Source organism: Panthera tigris, chromosome C2, assembly GCF_018350195.1.
Source record: "Panthera tigris isolate Pti1 chromosome C2, P.tigris_Pti1_mat1.1, whole genome shotgun sequence".
In the NCBI taxonomy this organism is placed as follows: domain Eukaryota; kingdom Metazoa; phylum Chordata; class Mammalia; order Carnivora; family Felidae; genus Panthera; species Panthera tigris.
The window spans coordinates 87,484,985-87,500,479 of record NC_056668.1 but is presented as its reverse complement, the minus strand read 5'-3'; the positions used below and the strand labels follow the sequence as shown (position 1 = coordinate 87,500,479).

Sequence of the window (15,495 nt, the reverse complement as noted above, 5' to 3'; positions counted from 1 at the left end):
TTTTTTAAGTTTACTTATTTATTTTGAGAGGGAAAAGAGTGAGTGCACATGAGCAGGGGAGGGATAGAGAGAAAGGGAGAGAGAATTCTAAGCAGGCTCCTCAATGTCAGCACAGAGCCCAACATGGGGCTCGAACTCATGAACTGTAAGATCATGACCTGAGCCAAAATCAAGAGTTGGATGCTTAACCCAATTCTTATTTTAACATTTTTTAATGTTTATTTATTTTAATTGTTTATTTTTGAGACAGAGCGCAAGTGAGAGAGGGGCAGAGAGAGAGACACACACACACATACAGAATCTGAAGCAGGCTCCAGGCTCTTAGCAGTCAGCAAAGGGCTTGATGAGGGGCTCAAACTCACAGACTGGAGATCATGACCTGAGCCAAAGTTGGATGCCTAATCAACTGAGCCACCCAGGTGTTCCCCACTTCTTATTTAAAAAAATATATAGTCATACAATTTTTTCAGAATGCCAAGCATGTCAATGAGTTCATGATTTTTCAAATTTCTAATTTCTCTTTCTATTGCTGAACTTTCAACTCTGGATATTTGTGTTGAATCCTTTGCTGAAAAGGAGGTCTTTACTTCTATAGAGTTTATTCATATTCACCTTTGTCAGCATTTTCACTGGCACTACCATTCTTTGTCATTTTTTTCTTATACATGTTTGTATTCAAGATTGTTTTTGCGATCTTACCACTAGAGAAATTGTTCTTTCATGTATCAAAGTGAGTAAAAAGCCTTTAAAATTAAGTAGTCTGGCAGACAGTCTTTGACATTCTCTACTTGCATTTGAAGTCACTGAAATTGGAAGACTAAGGCTAGGTTTTAAGTTAGTTAGCTGGGCATCTTATAACTCAAGTAAATATAACCAGTGTCACAGAGGAAGCTCAATAGCATAAGCTGGAAATCAGGATACAGATGTGCAGGAAAGGGGACATTAGAACTAATGAGGGGACAAATTCCTCTATGGAAGGACAAATCCCTGGGAGTTAACATTCAATGCAATGAAATAAAGTAGCTGTTGTCTCAATATCTTCCCAGAGTTAGTGCTTTCTTTCAACATAGCAAATGAAGTTTGTCCACTCTTCATTTAAGATATTTATGGATTTCTGATGGATTTTTTTGAAGGAAAAGAAGTGTTGAACAGAAAATAGTAAAAAAAATAGCAATTTGCAAAAAAAAAATATTTATGGGACAAGATTTCAATCAAGCTGTCTGACTCTACAGCAGGGTTTAGCAAATGAAAGCCCAAAGGCTAAATCTGATCTGCCACTATTTTTGTAAATAAAGTCATATTGAGGCACAGCCATGTCTATTCTATCCTCCATGTGTATCCTCAGAGATGTTTTAAACTTGAAATTTAATTTTGTCCTTGCTTATTAAAAACCTTCCAGAAGTTTCCTGTTGCTCCAAAATCTTTATATGGCACATAAAGCTATTCAAAATATGGTCCCTGCACAATTAAGCAGACCATACATTTATCACTGTTTTTTTTTTAATTTTGTATTTATTTCTTATATTCTGTATTTCAGTCATTCATTTATTGTATTTATTCTCTTGTTTCTGGGCCTTCACACATACCCTTCTTTTTGGTCCCAACGGACTTATCCTTTCAGTCCTATCATGTAACTCATCCCTTAGGAAAGACTCAGATACCCAAGAGTTCTACATGCTCCCATAAAACCCAGAAAATCTACTGCCAACAATGATCATGCTATTGTTTATTTTGTTTGTGGTATATATCAGTGGTTGGTAAACTATAGCCCATAGGCCAAATCTATACTGCTGTTTGAATGGTCTATGACCTAAGAATAGTTTTTACATTTTTAAAGTGTCTTAAGTCAAAAGAAAAGCTATATTTCAGGGCACCTGGGTGGCTCAGTTGGTTAAGCATCTGACTCTTAATTTTGGCTCAGGTCATGATCTCATAGTTTGGGATTCTCTCTCTCCCTCTCTCTGCCCTTCCCTTGCTTGTGCGCTCTCTCTCTCTCTGTCTCTCTCTCTCTCTCTCAAAATAAATAAATAAACTTAAAAAAAAGAAAAGTGGTATTTCATGACATACAGAAAATTATATGAAAATCAAATTTTATGGTTCATAAATATAATGTTATTGGAGCCTGGCCACATTCTTTTGCTTATATAATTATCATACATTGGGGAAGGTGTCATAGGAACAAAGGGAAAATACCATCCCACGCCCCATAGACTTCGGTATTCACAATACCTTCCTCAGTGTGTGGCCCATAAAAAAAACACTCACTAGTTATTTATAAGTGAAACTATTTTGCCCCCAAATCAATTGCAGTTAAGCAGAGAATCCAGTCAGATTTTCCAGTTCCTAGCCAAGCACTCTTTGCTCCTAGATTAGGCTTCCTTCCCTTCGATTATAGAACAATATTATTCTTAGAGTAATCAGCGAATTAAATTCCTTCCAGTTTCTTCTAGTCTTGGATGGTACCTAGGCTGCAAGCTCTAAAATGCTGAACTGTTCATAAGCAACCTCCCTTGTTATGGCCACAAAGGGTAAATAATGATAGACAAGCACTTCTGCTCAAAGCTCGGCTTTAAAATAGCATTTTGATAAGTTCAGGCACACCTCAAAAGCGCAGCTTATGGAAAAAGTATATCAAAGCAAGCACCATGATTAACCATATCCAGATGAGAGAAAAATGTGTTGACATTTCAGCAAGAATGGTTTCAATTCAAGCCCCCCCCCCAAAATCCCCATTTATACTTTCTAGTCAGCCAAAATTTCCAGCTGCATGGATTCTCTAGTGAATGAACAGGCCAGCATGTAGAATAAGGTCACTAAAGAATGTGCCAGTAATCACAAACTGTAATTAAGCGGTAATGGCCTCAACCTGAAGCTTTCTTCAGGATTAATGAATACCTGAGAAGCTAGTGGCCTGAGGCAGCACTCATTCTGTCCAGGATGCCCTGGGATAATGTGAGTGCTATAAACAAATGTGTTTCCAGCTTAAATCATCCCCTAAAGTTACCTTTTCCACTTCTATGTCACAGAGTTAGATTTTTTTTATGGCATTCATTGTGGAAAAAAAAAAACACCACAAGTTTAATCAAGAAAAGAGAAAGAAAGGATTGAAATTCAAAACCAGTAGAGATTTCTTTTGGGTAGTGGGGGGTGGTGAGTGTGAACTATATTTAGAATATTCAGACTCATTTTCAGCTTTGCTATGAAACATAGGGGTAAGAATATTTATTACATGCCAGATTATACACATAAATTTATCACTTAGTAAATATGAATAAATTATAATTATTATCAATAACTGTTATAATCATCATTACTATGGCTTTTAATGCTTTAGCTTAACTAATGAGAAGAGAGTCTGGAGCAAGTAGAACATCAGGTTAGTAAGTAAGGCAACTATCAAAATATGAGCCATCATTTATTTGCTGCTTACTCTAAGGCAGGTAGCGTCGTTTCCTCTGTGGGCTGAGCATCATCATCTCCCTTTTATAGGTAAGGAATCTGGGAATCGTGGAGATTAAGTAAGTTGTCCTAGGTCATTCTAATTAGTGTAGAGGTTAGGATTGAAGCCTAGGTTCTTCTGACTTTAAGACCCAAACCCAAACCACTATGCACTCTGACCTCACTGATATGAAAGGTCTCAATCAATCATTTGGAAATGATGAGATAGATTTGTCAGGGTGACATTTCCAATAGAGACATGAAGCTAGTGGTGAGTGATTGAAGTCATTAACATGATTTTAAGGGAAACTGCTATGTGTATCAGAGGTCTTAGCTGGGAAAAATTCAGGAGTGACAGAGATATTTAATGTAAAAATCTGCTCTGTATCATATCATATCATATCATATCATATCATATCATATCATATCATATCATATCATATCATATCTCTTGGTATGAATGTAGAAGCTCTGACACAACCACAGTTTCCAAAGCATATCCCACAGTCCCACTAGCCACACCAGAGTCCACCATGTCTGAAATTTCTTTTTTTTTTTAATTTTTTTTAATGTTTATTTTTGACAGAGAGAGAGAGACAGAGCCTGAGCAGGGGAGGGGCAGAGAGACAGGGAGACACAGGATCTGAAACAGGCTCCAGGCTCTGAGCTGTCAGCACAGAGCTCGACGCGGGGCTCGAACTCACAGACCGCGAGATCATGACCTGAGCCGAAGTCGGATGCTCAACCTACTGAGCCACCCAGGTGCCCCTGAAATTTCTTTAATAAAAGACTGAGCTTCTATTTTTTTAAATGAGAGGTTTAATATGTAAACATGACTAAGAAAAATACCAAGTAAACATATCCAGAAAAGTACCATTTCCTGAAATGGGAAAAACTGCTATTAGCACTTTTCTTAAAGGAAAAGTGCAGGAGGCTAGTTTACCACTTGAGGAATTAAGTACTGGATTATAAAAAAAATCCTATGTATTCTAAAATAAGGAGGGGAGTGGTATGGAAGGGGCTATTTATTTCTCTGCCACAGAAAAACATGGAACAGATAAAGTAACCAGATACCTGCTTCCCTATTTTCATCTCACTGGTCCCAGAGTGGGTGGCTGGGCATTCCTCCTTCCTCAGGATGGATGGACTAGATGACAGAGGGGACACAAAATATTCTTTGATGAACTAGTTGACTTCACTGAGCCTATATTTTCAGGTGTGTCTTGTCCTTTTAGGGGAAGTGACAGGTTATAGTAGGGTCTCAGAGCCTCCTCCAAAGACACAAAATGTGAGGAGTCCATTTCACCTCCAAACTTCCTCTGACCCTGTGTAATAAGCAGATCTGATCCAAGATGTCCCTTTCTCCCAGGGATGTTACGTTACTATCTCAACTGATGTAGCTTACCTAGGAAGACAACCTTTGGCAAAATTCAAGCAAACAAAACCTTTTCTAGAGAGGTCTCAAATACTAGAGCATAATTAGGTTTGGACTATGCTATGTTTTATGAGACAAAACATACTCATGTTCTAAACTAAACTTGATGTGACCTCTGCCATTCTTTTTCCAAGGAGAGAAAATTTAAGAGGAAATTATCAGTACAGCTGAGCCTGCTTTATCTTCCTTCTTTTTCAAAGTCAGATAACCACAAACACAACTAGAAAAATCCATTCAGGCAGGAATTACCAAATTAGGAGAGTAAAGCATAGTGAACAGAGAGAAAAGAGTGAAGTCATGGACACAGGTGACTAATTTTACCTACTTTGTAATAAATAGGGAGTCTTGCAGAGTTTTAGAAGCATATTATTATCTTACTTTTCAAGCACAATGGCCAAGATGGCAGGACAGAAGAGTGGTGAATGTTTGTAATGAGTAAAGCCTGTTTGGAAAACTGACATTGAGGCAATAATGAGAAAAGAAAAGAGGGGGGACAGGCAGATAAAGAGAGAAAAAGAGAGTTACTAAAGACTTTTAGTAAGAGTCACTGAATTTCATATCTTTGCTGAATTATGAACCACATACAAACTAAGGTCAGGCCCTATCTAAGCCCCACTGCTAGTTCAGATTCATCCCACCCCCATCCCCCAAGGCCTGGGCTCCCCTGGTACAAGATGAATGTTCAAGGAGGGAGAGAAAGGAAAGAAGAAAATCCATTCTCAGCATCTGGTTGCAGAACATAGGAGAAAACAGTATAGTGATTCTGTGCCAGCAATATCCATCGCAGCCAGCCCACTCAACTGACACAGTTACCTAAAGAGCATGGCCACAACGTTTAGCTGTCAGTTCTGGAATTAGCAAAAGACCCCAGATGGGAATTCACTAACCGGTTTCCCAGGAGGTTCAGGGAGTAAAACTCTGTCATCTCTACAATTGTAGACAGTCCTATCCCTCTTAACTTTCTTCTCTAAGCTATTTCTAATTTGATGATTTGCAGTCAGAGGTATACATTTGAATTGTCTGTAAAACTTTGGGGAGGGGCAGGGGGGTAATGCATATCCTCTCCCTATTCCAGATCTAAAGAGTAAGAATGCTTAGGAGGAGGGGTATCTGTATGTGTATTAAAAATAAAAAATTAAAATGACTCTGAAGCACATGCCAAGTTAAGAACCAGTGTCTTAATTTCCTTGGTCTTTCTTCAGCTGATAAAATCCAAAATATCCTCTCCATCTCAGCTACTCTTTGGGATATATTGGTTTTCAATCTTGCTTTTAAAACAACGACACCTTGTAAGGAACATAAAATTCCAAACTGAACTACCACCTCCCTATTCTATTAATGCAGCCTAAGATAATATTTCTTCTCCTCTCAACATTAGCAAAAACTTCTAGGCTTTTACATATCTCTTTCACTTGTTTGATCCTGTGCTGCTGTATGGGATGAGGTTCTTTCAGAGAGGTCCTGCAGTACTTTCTTCAATAGCCCTTAAGACTATATTGCTGAAGATCAAACTGCCTAATGCAGCATCCTATCTACTCCCCTTCTTGTACATGCCTTATAGCTTCTGGTCTGCCACAAGCTCTTGTTTCCAAGTCAGGCTATGTAATTTATGGCTTCTTCTATCTTCTCTCGACCTTCGATGAAAAAGGAAGAAACTGCATCACAATTCCATCTGCTGAGATCAATTTGGATCAAGATTCCAGTGTTCACAGTATATTCCAAATCCATTCTATTTGCGTATTGATCAGCCTCTCAGAAATCTCTTGATCCATAATCTTGATTAAGATGTTGAGGGCATGTTATTATCAAGCCTATTTCAGATCAATAATTGCCTAACACTTCACCTCCTTCCAAAGGGTGAAATCAATAAAAGAATTCACAAGGAAAAATATCCATCAATAACTTGGATGCTCCACAGGTCAGACTCACAGAATCGAATCACCTTATCCTCTAGGATACAGCCTCTTGATGTATAATGTTTCTCCTTTGTAAAAAGTCATGCTAGAAAGATTTTATAGCTCTTGAAGGAAATAGTTATGAGATACTATCATAAACTAGTTTATATCAGAGCCCTGCTGAAACCACAGGTAAATAATTTATTACTGAATTAAAATAAAAATGATGCCACACACCTTAACATCCATCCATCCATCCATTCATTCAATTAATGGATACTTATAGAACACTATGCATCAGACAGGCATTATGCTAAGCATGGAAAACAGAATGAGGGCCAAGACAGAGCTATATTCCCTTACATCAAAGAGCTAAAAGTCCAACAGGGGAAGAGAGACATCAAAGGAGAAATAATAAAAAACTATCCTATCTAGACTAATGAGGAGTCCTTCTACTACATTAGACTCCATCACTATGACACCATATAATGAGAAGTATATACGTTGTTGAATTTTAAAATGCTTGTGGATACACACATTTGAAAGGAATATAGAGAAACTAAAATGGTTGCAAGAGAGCACCTCCTGGATGCTGACGTGACTTGAAATAATGCTATATGAAAAGCAACTATAGGAATGGAGATGATTAGTCTAAAGAGGAATGAACATTTTAGTCACTAGACCTCTGATGGTTGGAATGTGGCAAAGGGAGATGACCTTGTTTATAGGGTCTTAGGGAGTTGAACAGATAACAATGATTAGGAAGTCAGATTCCATCTCAAAAGAAGAAATGTTTTTATATCAGGATTGTATCCAGATTGAGTGCGCTTCTCAAGAAACAATGCGATTTCCATTAGTGGATTATTTCATCACACATTGTCTCCTCTCTTACAAGGATATTTCAAAAGATTTACAATTAAAAGATGGGCAGTTGGATTAGAGGGTTAAAAACCCTCCCAGACCTGAAGCCCTCTATGCTGGAGTCCAGCTCCAGCAGGTCCAGGGGTTCCCGAAGGATGAATGGCATCAGCGAAAAAGTGAAAAAAAAAAAAATAAAATAAAAATAAAAGTGGACACAGACAACAGCAGTGTGTTGAACTGGCCACTTTATTGTGGCAAATGTGGCATTATATTTGTTAGCAATTTCCTTGTAGCATGCATCATCTATGTGTTCTGGCATTACCTAATTCTAAAAATGTTCCTATATGTAATCACCCTCTAAGGAATAACATGGTTATTTTCTCATAATGCTCCCTCCTGCCCTTTGCTTATTGATTAATTTCTTACATTACTTTCATTATGTATCTATGTTTATCTATAATCTATAAAGCATTTGTTTTGCTGTTTTCATGAAAGGTCATCTATCTCTCAACATCTCAAGTGGAACAGTTACAGGGACATGACCTCTTAGTTGTTTCCCTGAACCATTTGTGGCCTGAGGAACAAAAGTATTCGCCTCAGTCCGAGGTGCCAGGAGGGGGCCAAGAGGGCCTTAGGAACCCACGCCTTATGCATTCTCAGAAAGACAATGCACCTAGGAACTAATGAACCATTCTGTACCTTAACCTACTAGGTTCAATCATCATCTGGAACGCCTTCTGGGGGCCAAGTGGGTCTAGGGGTGGAGTAACTTGTGCCCATAGATACACTCCTTTGTTGCCGGAGTGGGGCTTTTAAATCCATTTATTCCTCCTTTGCTGGCAAACGTATGAGGCTACCCTTCCTTTAGGTAGAGGAGTCTTTATAGAGGGTGGAAAGGGCTAAACGCAGGGCTGCACAATTTCCTTGCGGAACCTTATTTCCTTCCCCAATGGTACTTTTCCCAGGGGGCCTGTCGAGGGCAATTCCCCAACAGACAATTCCCCAGGTACTTTTATTAAGGCCAAATTACATAAAAGCAGGAGTACAAGAAGCTTCACTGTCGGTGGGCCGCCTGCAGTCCCGATCCATCCACCACCCGGGCCTTGCTATCAGGCTGGTTGGATAGCTCGGCTTCCGGCACCTATAAGTCATATTTTATATATTTTAAACTGTTTGATATATACAGAATAAAACCCTGACCTCTTAAACATGTTAACTATCTCTTAATTATAATGCCAAATTTCTGTTATTTCCTTTTAATGGACTATTCAACCTTATGTTATTTTATACTATGGGGATACATTTTAAATTATAAATCAAGCCCTAATAATTCACTTTAACATGAAGTTTTGTGACTATTTTAAACACGTTTTAAAAATAGGAAAAATCTTAGTGACAACACTTCGGCTAATGAGAAGGAGGTGAAGGCCAAATTTCTCAGATTATTGTTTTCCAGCAATAATGCAACTGGTTTATCTTGGAGAAAGTAGTGGAGTTTGAAGGAAGGTCCTGTGACTGGACAGAAGAAAATCTGAAGACAGACATACCTAAATGTCTATTAGAGTCTTTAACATTGTTCTGTGAAGATGACAGCCAGGCCCAGGAAATCATTAAGAAGCTGGAGAAGAATATAATGTTCCTTAGCCAGTGTACAGCATGAAAAGCCTGGAGGGCTTAGATATTGGGAGCTATTGATCAGGCAAGCCAGGTTAGTAAAGCAGTTGAAATGATGACTCAGCAGGGAGAAAATCTGAAAAATAATGCATGCCAAAAAGCATGTTGAACTGGAAGAACCAAAATGGGTTCTTTTGCAAAATGAAAGGTCTTTTAACTTTCTTGTCAATGAAGATGACTGCCAAGTTCAAAAAAAAGTTCAACTTTTTTAAACATCAAGCCATTTTCTCTTTGAAGAGTGACCATCATCTCTTTACCCAGAAATATTGGAAATTCAGGAATGGTGACTGGGATGGTCAAACAGTTGGTGTTTTGGGGGATCATAACAAAGAGAGCACCATCCCTCATTACAAGGATTTATAAGCACCTATTCCTGGGCAGATGCTGAAGAAGAAAAATGTGAACTAAAAACTAAAGGTGACTTGGAACCATCTGAAGAAGAAACAGTAGAAAGGACAAGAATGCCACATTAAGTCTTTCTGCAAAGAGAAATAATCCATCAAAATGGTTTATCTCATGTTTTTATGACATGATAGAGCTCCCTGAACAACAAATCTCAAGACTTCCACCAGAAAGACTACTAAGGAGTGCCTGGGTGGCTCAGTAAGTTAACCGACTCACTCTTGATTTAGGCTCAGGTCATGATCTCATGGTTTGTGAGTTTAAACCCCACATAGGGTTCCTTGCTGACAGCGTGGAGCCTGCTTGGCATTCTCCTCTCCCTCTCTGTCTCTCTTTGCCCCTCCCTGCTTGTGCTCACTCTCTCTCTGAAAAATAAACTTAAAAAACAAAACAAAACAAAAAGACTACTAAGGCACTTTGGCTTTTGTTGTATTCATTGCACTGTTTGCAGATTTGATGGGCTTCCTCATAGTCCAATTTCCCCAAATGTCTCTGGATGCTGCTCTCACAGAGGATGGGGACTCCTGGATGTCTGTAGAACATATCGTGCATCCATTTCTCAGACTTTGACACAATGAGCCACCACCAGTGCACCTACAGCACATCCTAATATGCATATCTTGATTTGTAAAGTTTCAGTATAGGAACTTCATAAATTGGTAACTTTCAGCTGGGAAATTATAGCATGGAACCAGAGGTCCTCAGAATTGTTATAAGATATTTTACATTTCCTTTTTATGAGATTACTTCCCCAATTAAAATACAATGGGGGGGAAGCTTATTATTTTAATAAGCTTTTTGAGAAAGAGATACATAAGATATATATTATTTGTTAAAATTTAACAAAATAAATAAGCATTAAAATCTTAAAAAGAAAGAAATAAAAGAAAAAGCTCTTTTGAAACCTGTGTCAGATCTATACAAGTAAACCCTAGCCTCTTTAAGAAACTACACAAAGTCGCCATCACTCAATTTCTGAAACTATTTAGAAATTACCTTCAATAGCCCATTCTATTGAATAGCTTCACTGGTAGTAAATTATAACCCTCTGAGGTTCATGTTTTGAAGTAGCCAAAAGTCATTTAAAGTTAACTTCTGAGAAATAATATTATGATACCAAGATTAATAAATTATTACCTATTTTCCCAGCCTTAAATTTCATTTCTTCTTTCTGTGGAATTCGCATGTAATTCCCCTCCTATGGCTATATTTTCACCCTCTCCAAGGACAAGTGTCCTTGTCTTTCTATACAATATAATTGAAATATTTTGTTAATACTTCATTTCAGGAATTGCTTAACCCTACTCCATACAGAGGATGTATCTAAGTCACCCTGGATCCTTTAAAAAACCATTGAGGATTCACTCGATCTTAGTAGATCCTGGGAATCTCTATTTTGAAAAAGCTACTTCTAATCACTCTGATACTTGACCGAGTGAGGGACTCTATGTTCTATCATCTTATTCCAACCACATTTTTGCCTTCATCCCACCACTTTTTGAACAATAGATTCCTGTAGGGAAAAAGCAAAGAATTTCAAATCCAGAACACATGGATTTTAACCCCACACGCATGGTTAACTAGCTGACTATAGGCAAGTGACAACTCTTCTGAACAGGGATATATTAATAGTTAATCTGAAGAACTACTGTAAGAGTCAAATTAGATCATGTATGTAAAGCACCCAGCACAGTCAGTGGCATATAGGAGTTTAATAAAAAGCAGCAATAATTGTCAATTTCTCATCCCTACTCAACTCTACATGTTAAACTCCATTTCTCTAATAATTTATTAAATTACAAATGAACTTGAAGGTATCCATAGAGACTTCAAGCTCTTGTCATCATTCTCAAAAACACTGGCTCCCATGTAAGTGAACTTGGTCCCTTGAAAACAATGAGATATTACTGGGAAATATGAGAATATTAGTGCTTACATAAGAAAAATAGAAACTTTAGCAGATAAATAATTTACTTTAACTTATAAAAACCATAAGAAAAGTTGAGCATTGAATTAATATATAACAATTTCACAATCTAACTTCAATCTTATTCCTTCTGAATATGACCTTTGAGTTCCAAAAATATCCATTTTTGTGGGAAAGGGTACAGTTAATACTGTGCACCCTAAATTTGGAACTTCCATTCCTTTAATCCAAGGGGAGGATAAATGTTTCAAAAGGAAGCTTACTGCTTAAGTTTCTGACTCTTCTCAAACAAATATTAGGAGTGAGTACCAGAGTTCAGAAACTGCTAATATGGGTTTGCTTTTAAAAACTTCAACTTACTCAAATAGACTTTTGTTTGTCTACCTCTGCCAGCAATCTAAATGCAGGAAAAACCAGAATGTATATGCTTGGTCATAATTCTTGCCATAGTTTTCTTGCTGGTCACCTGCAATCCCATTTCTTATACAGTTGCTCCTATCAAGGCTTCTGGTTAACACCCAACCTAGAACATAGTGTTTAATAAATATCTATTGACTCTATAAATGAGTAAATGGGTGCTATGGACCTATGGAACAGGTATTTAACACAACCTCTAAAGGGAAAGAAGAGTTTTGGGAAGAGATTAAATAAGAGTTGAGTCTTGAGAATGAATGGAAGTTTATTGGGAGGTTGTGAAACATTGTGAGAAAATAGCCAGGCAGAGAGAACTACATGAGTTCAAAAAGAAGAAAGAGCATCTTTATCGTGAGGACCCACAAGCAATTATTCAAAGCACTAGTTGGAGATAAACCTGAAGAATGTGTGGGACCCAGATGATGAATGATTTTGATGTCACATTAAGAAATTTAAACTTCACCCTCTAGGTAATGGTTAGTTACTTAATATAGTAGAAACATTTTTTAAATTTTTTTAATATTTATTTTTGAGAGAGAGAAAGAGAGAGAGAATGGGGGAGGGGCAGAGAGAGGAGGACACAGAGAATCCAAAGCAGGCTCCAGGCTCAAAGCTGTCAGCACAGAGCCCAGTGCGGGACTCCAACTCACGAACCATGAGATCATGACCTGAGCCGAAGTCGGATGCTTAACCAACAGAGCCACCCAGGCACCCCTAGAAATATTTTAAGGAATGAAATAATTTGATCAAATAAATGCTTGGTTTTTTTATGGATCACTCTAGTAGATATATGTTGGATAGATTTGAGGAGAACAGGGAATGAGACTTGAGTATGGTAAAATGTTCAATAAAGATTTGTTGAAATAATGAAGGTGAAAGGACAGTAGTGATATTAACAATTACCAGCATAATATAAAATTACACAAGTCAACATAAAAAAACAAACAAACAAATAAATATAATCCAATTAAAAAATGGGCAGAACATGTGAACACACATTTCTCCAAAGAGGACATCCAGATGGCCACAGACACATGAAAACATACTCAACATCACTCATCAGGTAAATGGAAATCAAAACCCTAATGAGATATCACTTCACACCTGTCAGAAAGGCTAAAATCAAAAACACAGGAAACAACAGGTGTTGGTGAGGATATGGAGAAAAAGGAACCGTGGGTGGAAATGCAAACTGATGTAGTCACTGTGGAAAACAGTATGGAAGTTCTTCAAAGAACTGAAAATAGAATTATCATATGATCCAGTAATTCCACCGCCAGACATTTACCCAAAGAATACAAAAACACTAATTCAAAAAGATATATGGACCCCTATGTTTTCTGTAGCATTATTTATGACAACCAAAGTATGGAAGCAGCTCAAGTGTCCACTGATAGATTAATGGATAGAGAAGAGGTGGTACATATACAACGGAATATTATCAGTGATCAAAAAATGAAATCTTACCATTTACAACAATATGAATGGAACTAGAGGGCGTAATGCTGGGTGAAATAAGTCAGAGGAAGACAAATGCCATATGTTTCACTTGAATTTAAGAAACAAAATAAAGAACAAAGAAAAAAGAGACAAACAAAAAGATAAATATAGAGAACAGACTGGTGTTCATCAGAGGAGAGTTGGGGGGTGGGTGAAATAGGCAGAGAGGATGAAGAGTACACATATCACAGTGAGCACTGACTCATGTATAGAATTGCTGAACCACTATGTTGTATACCTGAAACTAATGTAACACTGTATGTTAACTATACTGAAAATTTTTAAAAAGATGCTCACCCCAAAATTAAAAGAAATCCCTAAACAAATTAGGATATTAATATTAAAACAAAGATTAAAATTTAGTGAAAGTATATTATAAGGTATCAAGTTTACAACACAAATTATGCAGAATTAAAAAATACAAAAGCCATGGGGAATGGGCTCATAACTTATTTTTAATCTGCAACAAAAGATTGATTTTTCTAACAACAAACTTAGAAAGTGATTGAATATATTTTCATTCTACAATGTCATCATTATTGGGGTATTAAAAAAGCTTTTTTTTCTAAAGTGTGTGTGTTTCAGTTTATGGATTCTCACTTGCTTTTTCAAAAGCTAAAAACAACAGCTAAGGGAAAAAAATTTTAATTAAAAAATTACCAACTTAAGTATGATGATGATGATGATGATGATTATATACCTAACATCAAAAACTTTATATGCATCAAGTCTTATGCTGGGCAGTTTATTTTATTGTCTCTTTAATTATCACATCAGATCTATGAGGAAAGTCCTTGTATCATTACATGTTGCAGACAAGGAGTCTGAAGTTGAGAGAGGTTAAAAAATGTGTCTGATCACCCCTGCAGTATTTTTTCCCAAGATACACAGTTTAAGAACAGAATATATCAGATAAAACCATATTGAGGATAGTACCTGACTAGTACTTTTTAAAAGTGTCACATTCATGATAGATAAGAAAAGGTGGAAGAAATATCTATTTTTCTTTGATATTGTATTATGGTTCTATAAGATGTGAACATTAGGAAAAGCTGGGTGCAGGCTTTATAGGAACTTTCTATTATGTTTGCAAATCTTTTGTAAGCATAAAAACAGTTCAAAGTAAAAAAGCTTTTAAAATTTGTATGTGTCTATAGAACATGATAGGGAAAATATAAGACAAGCCTGAAGTATTTTGTAGTGTTAGAAAGCAAGATAGTAAACACACACACACACACACACACACACACACACACACACACAGGAGACCATCTGAAAGAACTCCCAACAGCCTGAAACAATTTGAGCAATACATATATAACAATAATGATGGATTAAAGCCAAATATTAAAATAAGTATCTATGAGTCCACACTAATATAAAGAAATGATTGTAATATAAAGAAATGATTGAATAAATAGCTAAATGGGGTTTAAGAGACAAATCTTCCTTATAGAAGAATTCCAAATAATAAATGTAGATGCAATGAGGGAAATAGAAAATTACCGTTGGAATACCATGTGACAATTGCTGCAGGCAAGTGCTAAAATTAGTGGGCAGAACTTTAAGGATAAACAATATTTTCATATCAGCAAAAATATTTCTATAAATTGTTTTCTTTTTTTTAAAGTTTATTTATTTATTAGAGAGAGAGTGCACATGTATGCAAATAGGGGAGGGGCTTGATCCTAAGAACTGTGATACCATGATCTGACCCAAAATCAAGAGTCAATGCTGAACCAACTGAGCCACCCAAGCACTCCTATACAAGTATTTTTTAAGTCCTGTGGTGGTTTTAACATATATCCACTAACTCTTGTATACTTTTCCTCAAAAAGGTGGAACATAATTCTCCTTCCCTTGGGTGTGGACTGAACTCAGTTACTCACTTTTAATATATGACGGGGGGGGGGGGGGGGAGTAATTTTATTGTAAGCAGACCTGGCAAA

At 37.0% G+C, this 15,495-nt stretch overlaps 1 pseudogene; it reads left to right on the top strand.

Annotated features, from left to right (window-relative positions):
* LOC102969025 overlaps positions 1-10,368 on the top strand; it is a 44,400-nt pseudogene extending 34,032 nt beyond the window's left edge.
* Positions 10,369-15,495: the final 5,127 nt, after the last annotated feature.